The sequence below is a fragment of the Oryctolagus cuniculus genome, chromosome 3 (assembly GCF_964237555.1).
Source record: "Oryctolagus cuniculus chromosome 3, mOryCun1.1, whole genome shotgun sequence".
Taxonomy (NCBI): Eukaryota; Metazoa; Chordata; class Mammalia; order Lagomorpha; family Leporidae; genus Oryctolagus; species Oryctolagus cuniculus.
In genome coordinates this window covers 99,467,099-99,481,864 of record NC_091434.1, presented here as the reverse complement: position 1 = coordinate 99,481,864, position 14,766 = coordinate 99,467,099, and positions in this window count along the sequence as shown.

Sequence of the window (14,766 nt, the reverse complement as noted above, 5' to 3'; positions counted from 1 at the left end):
GAGAGAGAGAGAGATTGAGAGAGACTGATTTTCTGTCTACTGGTTCATTTCCCAAATGGCATCAACAGCTAGGGCTAGGCCAGGCTGCATCTAGGAGCCTGAAACTCCATTCAAGTCTCCCACATGGATAGTTGGACCCCTAGTACTTGGGCTCCTGCTTTCCCAGATGCATTAGTAGTGAGTTGATTGGACACAGAGCAGCTGGGACTGGAACGGGCACTCCGATTATAGATGCAGTCATTGCAGGTAGTGACTTCACCAGGTGTGCCACAATGCCAGCCCCTAATTAGCGAGTTTAAAGCAAGCAGGCACGAGTTCCACAAGGACATACAGTGACTCAGAAGCGGCCATAGTGGCACAGTTCTGCTGTTCACATTGGATGGTGGGGGGCGGTGATCACTGGATTAATTAAATAGATTGTAGCTGGCTGTCTGATAGGAAGGTGGTCACTAGGAGGAATTTGATTAAAGTAGGTAATTGGTCAACCACATGGAGGAACTGGAAGTGGAGAAATGGCAACTCTGTCAAAGGTGTCCAACCTCTGCTTTCTTCAGACACTGACAAAGTCAAGTTTATATGCAAAACAGATGCTGAGGCAATATAACATTGTAAGAATTTGCTACCCCTCAGAAAGGAGCATCACATGCCACATCAGATTTGTGTCCTTCTGTGTATTTTTTTTTTTTTCATTTCTCTAAGGTGACCTGCTTAACGATGTGATGAATATTGTAGTTTACTTAGTGTGTCTCATGTCTTTCCACATTGCTGAACATATAGTCTAAACATATACCCTCATAGGCAGGTAATTAACGAGAAACATGCAACTCTAACAAGTCATATCTGTTGTATACATTTGCCTTGGGACTATCATGGGCCCTTTGCTTCAAAAACCAGTTCATATAAAATCACTTCTAATTGAGTTTTGTTCAGATAGTATCATACATATATGAGATTCAGAGTACCTGCCTTCTACATATAGAAATTCCATTTCTTTTGTTATCTGGTTAGGAAATAAATCAATTTTTTTCAGATGCAAGTGCATGTAAATGTACTACTTATGCCAAATTTACTATCACCTTGCAGCCTCCTTTGGTCTACAAGGACCTCAAACTGCTTTTCACAGTGCCCCACGTGGGATCAAAGTTGAGAATTACTTAGTTGTTCTACATCAAATGAGATTGTTTTAAAGCCTGTTTTCTTTGGAAAGGCAAACAAGCTAGCATTGAATTCCTTGGCCTCAATGGAAATTTCAATCTTACATACTCACAATATTATTTTAGGTGAAAAGAATTGCATTTTTGTGCCAATATTTACTAAACAGCGGTCTCATTTTCTTTTTCTCAGTATGTGGGAGCTTCCCTTTATGCATCTCTCTTGTGTTCTAATGTACTAAAACAGCAAGCTTGTCAAGAATGGAGACATTGCAGTGAGATACACAATCTATGGGAGACATTTTCTCTATGGGTTAAAGTAAGTAGTTGGATCAAAGTCAGGACAAAGATGCTACAGCTGGTCTGGGAAAAAATGGCAATTAAGAGGAAAAAAAAAAAAACAGAAAGAGAATCACAGACAGTCTTTTTTTAGGTGACAACAACAGAACCAGATTGCTTGAAACTAGTAACTGACTGCAAATGTCACATTTTCACTGAATTCTAAATAATATTGCTATTTTATAACTGCTACTTGTTTAGATTGGTGGCCATGTTAACTTATTTCATAACAAACTTAATAGATTCTTGTAGGCATTTTATTCATTACCTTTCTCTTTCTTTGTCTCAGAAATACCTATGTGTATTGATGAACAGGGGGTTATAGGTTTAGGAACCCCTCTTTTTACTGGCTTCCATTCCAAAGCTGGCATATTAATTGTGAGCAATTCATGTACTTCTGGGCAGTTTTAATATCTAGTTCCTGTGATTATCTATTAGAAAATCAGAACTTCTTTAATTTAAATGTATATTTGTGTCAGAAAATGTAAAAACTAAAACCTAGTAACAAGAAATGCTTTCAAGTACCTTCTCTGGCAAAGTTGAATAGCTTGCAATCATTTCAGGGAGCAAAATTATTGCATAATAATCCACATTTCTGAGTAATAGTATTCATCTAAATTGCACAAAAATCGTAGTAAATGCACAGGACACAAAAAGCCCTTCCCTCAAAATGATGAAGGAGCACGTGACAGATGTTAATATACTCAAAGGTAGAATGCAGAGGGAACTGTCTTAGCAGGGTAGAGACTGCAGAAATATGATTGCTTGTGTTAAAGAGGGAGGATATGATAGAGTAGCAACTTGATTCAAGTTAAAAAAACCTCTTCAGAATATTTAGGTATTGGAGGTACCAGTCCCATGCTCTGAAGCCCAGGAGGCAGGCAGGATGGGAAACAGCCAGCTTTTGCACCCAAATCTCTTTATCTAGCCCAGAAATAGTGAATAGAATACTCTGTAGGGGTTAAGTTCACAGACTGAAACCCAAATATAGCATTCACTATTTCTATTGTGCTCTTTTCCCACAATAGCTCTAGAGAGGATGATCCAGTATAATGCTAGGTTTAGGGATGTCATATAGCCAATAAGATAGGTGAATCATTTGACTGGAATCCCTAGATCAACAATAACATTTGAAATGCAGGTTGGAGTCCAAAAGAACAATCAGGAAGCCAATAATTCAAATAGAGAAAAAAAAAAAAAAGAAAAGAGAAAGGATTAATAATATCCTCAGAGAAAAAGCAAAGAACCATGGATCAAGTAAACTGTGTCCTTAAAAAGATATTGGAGAACAAGAAGGAGCTCTTGAAAATTAATATAATGTGAGAAATAATAAACATTCAAGGAAATTTTGGAATATGAAATTCAGAAACAGTCTCAAAATCAGAAAAATAGATCATAGAATTATAGGTTGAACATCATTTCCCATCTGTTGTCCTCTTACATAATTATCTAATGAAAAACCAAACTATCAATTATTATGTTGGTAGCCTAAAGATATTTTTAGGTAACATCTTAGAATATTTCTCTCCCATGTGTGAATTCTCAGTGAGTTCCTGTAAGACTAAGCTGTGGGGGAAAAAAATCAATGGAATTTCCCCAACGTGGAGAAGTCCCATGAAAACAGCAGTGGATATTCCACATTGAAGGACAGAACCAGACCCAAGCAAGTGATCACAGAGCTTTAGAGGATGAACCCGTGTCTGTCTGTCTGTCTGTCTCTCTCTCTCTCACACACACACACACACAGATGAAATACCTAATACCGGATGCATTTGATTATTCTGAGAATATTTTCAAGTTCTGACAGAATTTGAGGACCCCCTTAAAAGCAGAGACAACAATATGAAGCAAATGTAAAAATAGACAATTAAGATTTTGCAGTAAAAGACACATTAGCAGAGTAAATTATGTATTATAAAAATAACATATTTAATATTTTAAAGATAATTGCTTAATATGTTTTCACATGTCCCACTCTCTCATATGCAGTTATAAATAATATTTATGTATTTATAAATTTCACTATATTCAGAGGGTGAAGGAAGAGAAAGTGGATGCGTGTATGCACGTTTTTGTGTGTGTACATGTGTTTGCAAGCGTCTACAGTGTGGAAGAGGGAGATCTACAATAGCAAAATCCTTAATTTCCTCAGTAGGAAATAATATTGGAAATTTGAATATAAAGAAATAGTAAACAATTTTAAAATATGGAGCTAACTTTAAGTAGAATCAAGTAAAACAATTGCAAATGGTTGCCATTCTGTTACATGAAATTAAAGGTAGATTCAAGTGTGTCAGAGAACCACTGTCTTGAGCATAAATGTTGAAATGTGCAAAGAAATACTCTGTAGTGTTTAAGTTCACAAACTGAAACCAAAATATAGCATTCACTGTCTCTAACATCTATTAGTCATGATGTCGTGACTTAAATGCTTAATGCATTTATTTCCCTGCTTATAATTGAATACTACTACTACCTCATATACTTGTCTTGCAGATTGAGTTAATGCATGAAATCATTTAAATAAAATCTTGCACAATTTTTTATCATTAGCAATATCATGTTGCTATTAACCACATGAATAGCTCTGAGAAAAAATTTCGAAGAACAACACTATGTCATACTTAGAAAATAGTCAATAAATAAGAAAAGTCTTATTAACAAATTAAAAACTAATGAGTATTCAATAATGAAATGAAGTCACCTTAAACTACTAAAGAATGTTTCCTAGTGTCTAATATCTAAATAAGAACATTTCATTAATTCTGCTTAATCATGAGAAGTTAATTTTTGTTCATTGTAATGATCAGCATGTAAACATATCATCTAATATCTGAATCACAATAGACTAAAATTAGGAATTTCTTTCACTTAAAGAAATGAAGAAGACACAAATGATTTCAAACTAATAATGTGCCAGAGGCTAATTAATATTTATGCTACTATTTCTTCTATTCTGATGAACTAATTAATACTATATCTGGTTTACAATTGCTCATATAGCAGAATTTACCATTAAGAAAATCCTAGAATCTCACATATTTGAATATATCTTTACTTTTCTACTTATAGTAAATCTAAAATTTCAGCACAATTGCTATTTAATTTTTTTCTTCAGTAGAATTTAAAGATAAAAATTGCTTCAAATATCAACTGTATTCAAAGAGATACTGTTAAGCAAAGGGGGAAATCAGGTAATGTTTTGAGTGTGCTGATTTTATTAATTAGAACATGCAATACGCCATGTTTTTGTTTTTATTTGTATTTTCAACATACAATGTAAACAAGAACACCTCCAGATATTCTTTTGGCAGACACAAAGCTGTTTATTCGACAGATGATATAGACAATAATGTATGGCTCATAATTAGGGAGAAAGCTCTAACTTAAGAAGTTCTGATGGCATTCAAACAGTTTGTGTGTAACTAAACTAAGGCTGTTCATGAATGGCAGCTTTAAAACATTTTAAACATGTGGACAAGAAATGAATTTTTATTATTGTAAATGAAAAAGGAAGATTTCTGGAGAAGCTAGACAACATACTGTAATCCAGGCTTTAGTGAGCTAAGGAAGATGGTGTCGTATAAATAGAAACCTGCTCTTCCACACATGGGCCAATTCTTTGCCTCAAGTCCTCACACACGACATACTCATTGTTGAAGTATGTGGTAATTGGAGAGATATGTATAGCTATATGATACATATAGTATGCGAAGAACATTGTTGAGGGATACACTCAAATATGTTATATTTATCTAGTAATAAGGATGACATGCATAAAACAATGAGTCATTTCAATAAATAATTGATATGCCATATTCAAGACCAGATCTGCATATTTAAAACTAAAGATAATGCATCACTTTTAATTATTTTGAGTACTAAAACCATCATATTGGGTTGTCCATATATTGTCAATTGAATCAATTACTGCAAATTAACCTTGAAGGTTAGAGTGACAAAACCAACCACACTTTAGTCAATTTGGTCAATGTAACTGCTATCTAAATACTATTTACATCATTTACAAAATTAGAAAAAAAATTCTAAAGTTCATACAAATCCCAAAAGACCCAAAATAGCCAAATAGCCAAGATGATTCTGAGGGTGAAAAAAAAATCAAGCTGGAAGCATCACAATACCTGTTTTCATAGCATACTACAAATTTATAGTAAGTCAAACAGCATGGTACTGGCACAAAAACTGACTCATAGGTCAACGGAAGAGAATACAGAACCCCGAATGTACATATAGCTAACTGATTTTCAACAAAAGTGCTCACATCATACATTGGAATAAGGATAATCTCTTCAACAAATGGTGCTGACAAAACTGGTTGTAAATATGTAGAAGAATCAAATTAAACCCATACCTCTAAAGAAATACAAAAATCAAATCAAGATGGATCAAAGACCTAAATTTAAGATTCGAAATTACAAAGTTGCTGAAAGAAAATGTAGGGGAAATATTCAAAGATGCTAATGTAGAAGATGACTTCTTGGACAAGACCCCCAAATCATAGGCAAAAACCAAAACTAAACAAATGAATTTGTATCAAACTCCTATGCTCCTGCACAGCAAATGAAAAGATCAATAGAATGAAGAGACAGCCAACAGAATGGAGAGAACATTGTGAGCTACCCATATGACAAAGGATTAATGTACAGATTATATCAGGAACTTAAAAAACTTAACAGAAAACAACAAACCCAATGAAGAAATGGGCAAAGGATTTCAATAGACAGTTCTCAAAAGAATACAAATGGCCAAGAAATATATTACAAAATTATGAATATCACTAGTTACCAGGGAAATGCAAATCAAAACCACAGAGAGATACCACCTCACACCTGTTAGAATGGCTAAAATCCAAAAGACAGATTAACAAGAGCTGACGAGGTTGTTGAGAAAGGGGAACACCTATACACTGTTCACATAGCCAAAATATGAAATCAAGCAAGATATCCATAGTCAGATGAATGGATAAAGATAATGTGGCATATACACACAATGAAATATTGTTCATGCATAAGCATGAAATTTTACCACTTGCATAAAAATGGATGCAACTCATGTTGAGTAAAATAAGATGGACACAGACAGGAAAATACCACATGTTTTTTCATATAAATGGGAGCTAAAATTAAAAAAGAGAAATCAAAAAAAGAAATAAGAACTGCCTGTGTATATCAGTATTGCTGCAAATATAATTTTATAAATCTTTGTCCAACCAATGGTTAAGAATGTTATACTACTATAGTTTTAATTATGTGCTTACTTTAAAATTTTTATTTCCTGTGTATGAGTAAAATGGTCTTTAAACTTCATTATTGCTTATAGCCTGTAGAGATGCTGCATAAATGCCTCTGGAGGGGGGCAAACCCCTGAAATTAGAGGCATGGCCACAGTTTCTGTTCACGCCAGAACAGGTGGGGATAGGCACACCTGTCCCAAAAGAATGCAGCAGCAGGAGCAGGATGGGGCTATGGACATGAATTGGTACCTAGAATAGTTTCAGGAATTTGTAAATTTGCATGAGCATCTAAATGGATCTGTCTCTGAAGATTTACAACACAGCTCTAATCCCTATCTTAGACCACCAAACCGAATTCCTTTTCCCAAGTCCTTAAGTTGATGTATAACCTTGCCTATGTGCCGCTAACTGTAGACTTGCTGGTACCTTCTAAATAAAAGTGGAGTGCATAGCTATCCAGTGGTGTGCTCTTAGAATGAATGCTCCTGTGTCCTGTCTCCCCATTTGAAAAACCCTATAACAGCCTATGCCCATAACCCACTAAACTAGAACTTTTTGTTTTTGGCTTGTTAATCTTCTTAATTGTTCAATCAGTAAGCCCTTTACTGTAATATAACTTTAATGTTATCTCAAAAATGAGAGGGGGGGGAGGGAGGGAGGGAGAGGAGTAGGAGGGAGAGAGGAGAAAAAAGGGAGGGAAGAAGGTAATATCACTATAATCTTATTGTATCTATAAGTTATACTGAGTCTGTTAAAGACTAAAAATTAAAAAGGAAATATAAAAATAATTATTTGAAACAGGAAACATTGATGGGATTTTCCATTTTAATATTTTCTGAACTTGGCTGCTTATATGTACTGAAACCACTAAAGGTAAAATTGCAAATGGAGGGGGGAACTACAGGTATCCCTCATGTTTGATGTTCAACTTATTTTTTATGATACAAAAGCTACAGGCATGTAACAAACAGAACATTGAATTTTGAATGCTGTCCTATAGCCAAGCTAGAGATGGGTGGTATAACATTCTTTCTTCCTGCTGGGCATAAGTATCAATTCACAGCTCTCAGTCAGACTCCTGGTTACAGGACAAACAACAAATATCTACAGTGCTGCAAACTATATTGCCTCTATATTGTTTGGTGGGTTATGTGTACTAAAAGCATTTTCAATTTAGAATATTCTCAACCTACAATATTGCCCTAACATTCATGGCTAACAAATTTTCTCAGTTAATACGTAAAGAAAGCTTGCCACATGTATTTTCATTTTCCTGATTTGAATATAACACGGAAATTCATATTTTAATGGATAGAATTTAATGGAAGAATTTCGAATCCTGTGGAGCAAATAAGTTACATCATCATCTTCTATATTTCTAAATAATAAATTAAAAATTGTTTCAATCCCATCAAGTTGAGTTATCAATTTCCCTAAGGTCTGATGATATAATCACTGACAGCATTTGTTGAGAATTTACCAATTCAAAATACTATGCTACATGCTTGACAGACAATATTATACTTACTCTTCATAATAACTTTGGGAAGTAAAATTTGTCACCATTCTCATTCTGGATATGAACAAATAGAAACTCAAGATGCAAAATAAACAAATGTTCCATTCTTTTTAACAAACATCCTCTGAAAAAGAGGACAGATATACAATAATTAAAGCATCACACTTTAATGTAGACCTAGAAATGTTGTATTCTGAGTATCTGAAGCTCAGGAAAGAACCACAGTGAAATACACTTAACTTTAGACATGCATAACTATATAAGATTAGGCACATTCTGGAAATATTGAATGATATACAATCTATGAAAAAATGTGTGTGTATGTTTGTGTGTGTGCATATGTGTTTGTGATGACTGAAGAAGTGAACTTCTCCAAACAGCAAAATCTAATCCCATCATTACCACCATATGTGACATGTAATGAGATTTCCAGTCGGGAAAGTTTAGATCCAGGCAAAGTATAAAGAAAAAATAACTTGAACAACACTGTTTATATAAATCATATATTTAGTTACTTCTGGCTTAGAATATATTTTATAATTATTTCCATGGCTTTTTATAAGAGAAAATGATGAGAATGAAGTAAAAAAAAAGAAAAAAGAATGGATAGTAGGATCAAGAAGATAAATCAAAGCTTTTCTTTTGAAACTTTTGTCATAAGAAAATATAGTTCATTTTACTTGCAATTTTTAGGGTACAAAGAGAGCTGATTTGTTATTGTAGAATCTTGTATTTAGTAGATATTTTAAAATACATACCATATATTGAGTGCTTAATTGTACAATATATTTTAGCTGTTTGGGTTATTATAAGATGAATAAGTTACTTCTCTCAAAATTCTAAAAATCTAACTCTATCTATTCATATGCCTCAAAATAAAAAGTAAGCCTGAAGACTGTCTTACATATGGCACTGCCTTGGAATGGAAAAATATCAAGTAGTGATGTCCAATTCAAGTTCTGCCATGGATTTGTTACATACAGAAATGTTTATATATTTGATATATGTGTGTGTTTATGCTTATGTGTGTGTCTGTGTAACAACAGGTCAAAAGAACCATTAGGAATTACTACAAAGAGCTATATGCCAACAAATTGGAAAATCTAGAAAGAAAGATTCCTGGACACATGCAATCTATCAAAATTGAATCATGAAGACATAGAAAATAAAACAGATCAACAACCAAGACATAGAACGAAACAGTAATAAAAACACTCCCAACAAAGTAAAGCCCAAGAATGGAAGGCTTCACTGCTGAATTCCACCAGACTTTTAAAGAGCTGACTCCAATTCTTCTTGAAACATTCAAAGCAATTGAAAGGGAAGAATAGGCAGATGCCTAGCATGAGTGTGGACACATAACAGGATCCCAGGAACCCAGAGTCTGAGAGAATACCAACTTTAGAGAATGAGGCAAAATCAGAATGCTGCAGCCCATGCCACTCACAATGTGGCTGAGGGGATAGCCTGGTGTGAGTCCAGCCTGCAACCCTGAGGGGGACAGGATACCTGCTAACATAGACAGGGAGAAAGAGTATGTTCTCCCTCACTGTGCACCCCACAATGGCACCTGACAACTAGCTCGGAGAGGGCAGGTGCCATTTCGGACATATATAACAATTATACCAGCACTTCTGCATGCACCCAGCAACTGGTCAAGACAAGACACATGCCATCTTGTCAGTAGCTGTGGCAGTGGGGTGGGTCCATGCATCCAGGGACTGGCAATGAGAAAGCACCACTGTGAAATGAGAAGGGGCTATGGCCCACAGCTCTTGTATATATGAGTGATCCATGGATTTTACCTGAGGAAAAAATCCATGTTCCCCATCGACTTTGAGTGTGGCTCAGAGGACTAACAGGGGCTGGGCATCCATGTAAGATTTTGAATTGTCCCCAGAATCTCAACATATCACAGGTTCTGGAGATCAAAGCGCTTAGGCAGAGCATCCACAGGCAACGGGTTCTGGGAATGTCTCTGCCTTTCGAGAACAGAACAGGTTAGCTGGAGTTGGGGTAGGAGTGGATTCTCTGCACCCCATGACTTTGGAAGTCTTAAGTGCTGAGACTGAGAACTCTGACTGCATGAGAGGTCCAGGGTATAGCTGGATCTCTGTCAAATCACTAAGCAGTTCCATACACCCACAGATCCCGGATCACCATAGGTAGGTCATTGAAATGGGATGCACTCACCCTCAGGACTGCACAGATTCTTTGTGTGGTTCTTACAGCAGTGTGGATGAGTATTATACCCACTATGGGCTGACACCTGGGCATTGATCACCTTGGAAAAAGGAAGGGGAGGGAGTGCTTACCCCAACATAGGTAATCAAACCCTCCATTCTTATGAAAAATAAGAGTAAATTTATCAAGGCCATGTGGGTGTCACCCTGGATATTCACCCCACCCTGGAGCACTGACCACAGCTCCCTGGCCACCCAGCTAATGTCTGAGTTTTCACAGAAAGAAGACACTCCACGAAGCACAGAGGCATTGTTTAAAGATAAAAGCCATGGTGCGGGGCAAAGTATCTCCACAAAATAGACACAGAAATTTAAGAAATAATAATGAGGAAGACAATATGACCCTCACAAAGAAACACCACATTTCAATATTAGAATGTGAAGATAGTGGACAGCACTGTGAAACAGTGAGTTAAGCATCCGCCTGTGGTGCTGACATCTCATATGGGTACTGGTTTGAGTTCCAGCTGCTCCACTTCCGGTCTAGCTCCCTGCTGAAATCCTCGGAAAGCAGTAGAGTATGGCCCTAGGACTTGGGCTCCTGCACACACGTGGGAGACCCAGAGGAAGCTCCTGGTTCCTGGATTCAAATCAGCCCAACTCCAGCTGTTGCAGCCATTTGGAGAATGAATCATCAGATGGAAGACCTTTCTCTCTGTCTCTACCTCACTCTGTTTGCGTCTCTGCCTCTCAGGTAAATAATTTTTTAATAAATATAATGTGAAGATAAAGAGATTGATGAAATGCCTAATATAGAATTCAAAGGATTAATCATAGGATTATTCAGAAACATCAGAAGTAAATCCAAAAATTAAAGAAATCCATACATGACAAGAATAAAAATTTTCCCATGAAGCTTACATTTTAAAAATAAAAAAAGTTAGAAATGAATTCAGTAGATCAAATTTAAAAATTTGTTGGAAAGCCTTAATAACAAATTTGGTAAAGTAGTAAAAAGAATATCCGAGCTAAAAGACAAATATTCTGTAATGTCAGACCAAAAAAAAAAGAAAGAAAGAAAGAAAGAAGAAATGGAAAAAATGAGAAAAATTAAAAACATTGTTGGAGATTTATGAGATACTATCAAACAACCCAACATATAGGTCTTAGGATTTATTGAAGACAGGGAAAGAGAATTTATTATAAGGCCTATTTACTGAAATAATTATAGAAAACTTCCCCAATTTTGAGAATGAAAAGGATGTTCAAGTATAGGAAGCACATAGAACTCCTAATAGAAATGACTAGGAAAGATGTTCACTACAATACATCGTAGTCAAATTTAACAGTAAAACATGCACACACACACACACAAAACGATTCTAAAACGTTCATGAGAAAAACACCAGATTACTTTCAGAGAATTTCCAATTGGATTCATAGCTGACTTTTCATCAGAAACCCTATGGGCAAGGAGAGAATGGAGAGATATTGCCCAAGTCTTAAGAAAAAAAATACTGTTAAACCAGAATATTGTACCCTGCAAAGTTCTCATTTATGAATGAAAGTGAAAAAAGAAAACAAAATTCCAGAACAAACAGAAATCGAAAGAATTTGTCACCCCATGTCCAGCCTCACAAAAGGGTGATTAAGTGTGTGCTACACAGAGAAACACAGAAAAATAGTCATCATTATGAAAGAATGTGAAAGCAGAAAATCTCCCAATAAAAGTACAAAGGAAATCCAAAGTAAATAATAGGAATATTTATGGAAAAATGGCAGGGCCAAGTTGTTACTTATCAATAGTAACTTTTCATGTAAATGGCCTGAATTCTCCAGTTAAAAGATACAGACTAGCTGAATGGATTAAAAACTAAGACCCATCTATTTTCCACCTAAAGAAACATATCTCACCAAAAAAGCTGCACAAAGACTCAAAGTGAGAGGATGGAAATGATATCCCATGCTAACAGAAAGAAGAAAATTGCTGGTATAGCCATAATAATCAGAAAAAATAGACTTTAAAACAAAACAAAACAAAAAATACAGAGAAGGGTATTATGATCAATTCATATAGTCACATAATAAATGTATATGCATCCAATTACAGGGTGCCTGACTATTTAAAGGAAATGTTAATGGAAGTAAAAGGAGACATAGATTCTAATACAATATTAATGGGGGACTTCAACACCCCACTTGCATCAGTGGACAAATGAAATAAACAAACAAAAAAAAAACCAAAGAAACAATAGAGCTAATTAACATTATTGAACAAATGGACTTACCTGATATCTACAGGATATTTCATTACCACAACTGAAGAATACACATTTTTTCATCAGTGCATGGAACCTTCCCTAGGATAGACCATATGCTAGGCCATAAAGCAAGTCTTAGCAAATTAAAAAAAAAAAAAATTGAAACCATATCATGCATCTTTTCTGAACACAATATAATGAAACATTGGAATGGAAATCAACAACTCAAATGCTAGAACATATGCAAACACATGGAGATTGAACAACATACTGCTGAATGAGCAGTGGGTCATAGAAGAAATCAAATGAGAAATCAAGGGGCCGGCGTTGTGGTACAGTAGGTTAATCCTCTGCCTGAGGCACCAGCATCCCATATGGGCACCAGTTCTAATCTCAGCTGCTCCTCTTCCATTCCACCTCTCTGCTATAGCCTGGAAATGCAGTAGAAGATGGTTGAAGTCCTTGGGCCCCTGGACCCATGTGGGAGACCCAGAAGAAGCTCCTGGCTCCTGGCTTTGGATCGGTGCAGCTCCAGCTGTTGCAACCATTTGGGGAGTGAACCAGCAGATGGAAGACCTTTCTCTCTGTCTCTCCTTCTCACTGTCCGTAACTCTAACTTTCAAATAAATAAATAAAGTCTTAAAAAAAGAGAAATCAAAAATTTCAGGAACTAGACCATGTAACATATCAGAACTTATGGGACACCACAAAAGCATTGTTAAGAGAGGAAGTTTATAGCTATTGGTGCCTACATCAAGAAATTAGAAAAGCTCCAAATAAATGAGCCATTAGTACATCTAAAGGACCTAGAAAAACAACAACCAACCAAACCCAAAATTAGTAGGATAAAAGAAACAATTAAAATTAGAGAATAAATGAACAAAATTGAAAATAAAAATACAAAAGATCAGTGAAATATAGAGATGTCTTTTGAAAAAAAAAATAAACAAAACTGAGACAACATTGGCAGAACTAATCAAAAAAGAGGGAAAAAACCCAAATCAATAGAATCAGAAATGAAAAAGGAAATCTAACAGCAGATACAACAGAAATAAAAACAATCATCAGAAATTATTTACAAAGAGCTGAATGCCAAAAAATTGGAAAACCTAGAAGAATGGATAGATTCATAGAAACATACAATCTACCAAAATTGAGTCATGAAGATATAGAAAACCTAAACAGACCAATACCAAGGTGGAGACTGAATCAATAATAAAGACCCTCCCAACAAAGAAGAGCCCAGGACTGGATGGCTTCACTGCTGAATTCTACCAGACATTTAAGGAAGAACTAATTCAAATTTTTCTTGAGCTATTCAGAAAAAAAAAAATCAAAGGGAAGGAACTTTCCCAAACTCCTTGTATAAAACCAGCATCATCTTAATTCCTAAACCTGAAAAAGATAAAACAGAGAATGGGAATTATAGAACAATATCTGTGCTGAACATAGACATAAAAATGCTCGACAAAATACTAGCTAATTGAATCCAACAACACATAAGAAAAGTCATTCACTTGGACCAATTTGGATTTATCTCTGGTATACAGGGATAGTTCAACATTTGCAAATTAATCAGTGTGATACATTGCATTAACAAACTAAAGAATAAAAACAGTATGATTATCATAACAGTTGCAGAGAAAGCATTTGATAAAATTCCACATCCTTTCATAAAAATTTAAGCAAATTGAGTAAAAGAAGGAACATTCCTCAACACAATTAAGGCAATTTATAACAAACCTACAGCTAGCATCTTGCTGAATGGGGAAAAGTGTGAAGCGCTGGACCCAGACATACATGCCCACTCTCACAATTACTATTTACTATAGTCCTGGAAGATTTATCCAGAACCATTAAGCAAGAAAAAGAAATCAAAGGGATAGAAATTGGAAAGGAGGAAGTCAAACTATCCCTATTCACAGATAACATAATTCTACTTATGGGGGAACCCAAATGATTCCACTACAAGACTATTGGACCTCAGAAGCGAGTTTGATGAAGTAAAATATAAAAAATACAAAATATCAATAGCCTTTCTATACACAGACTATGCCAA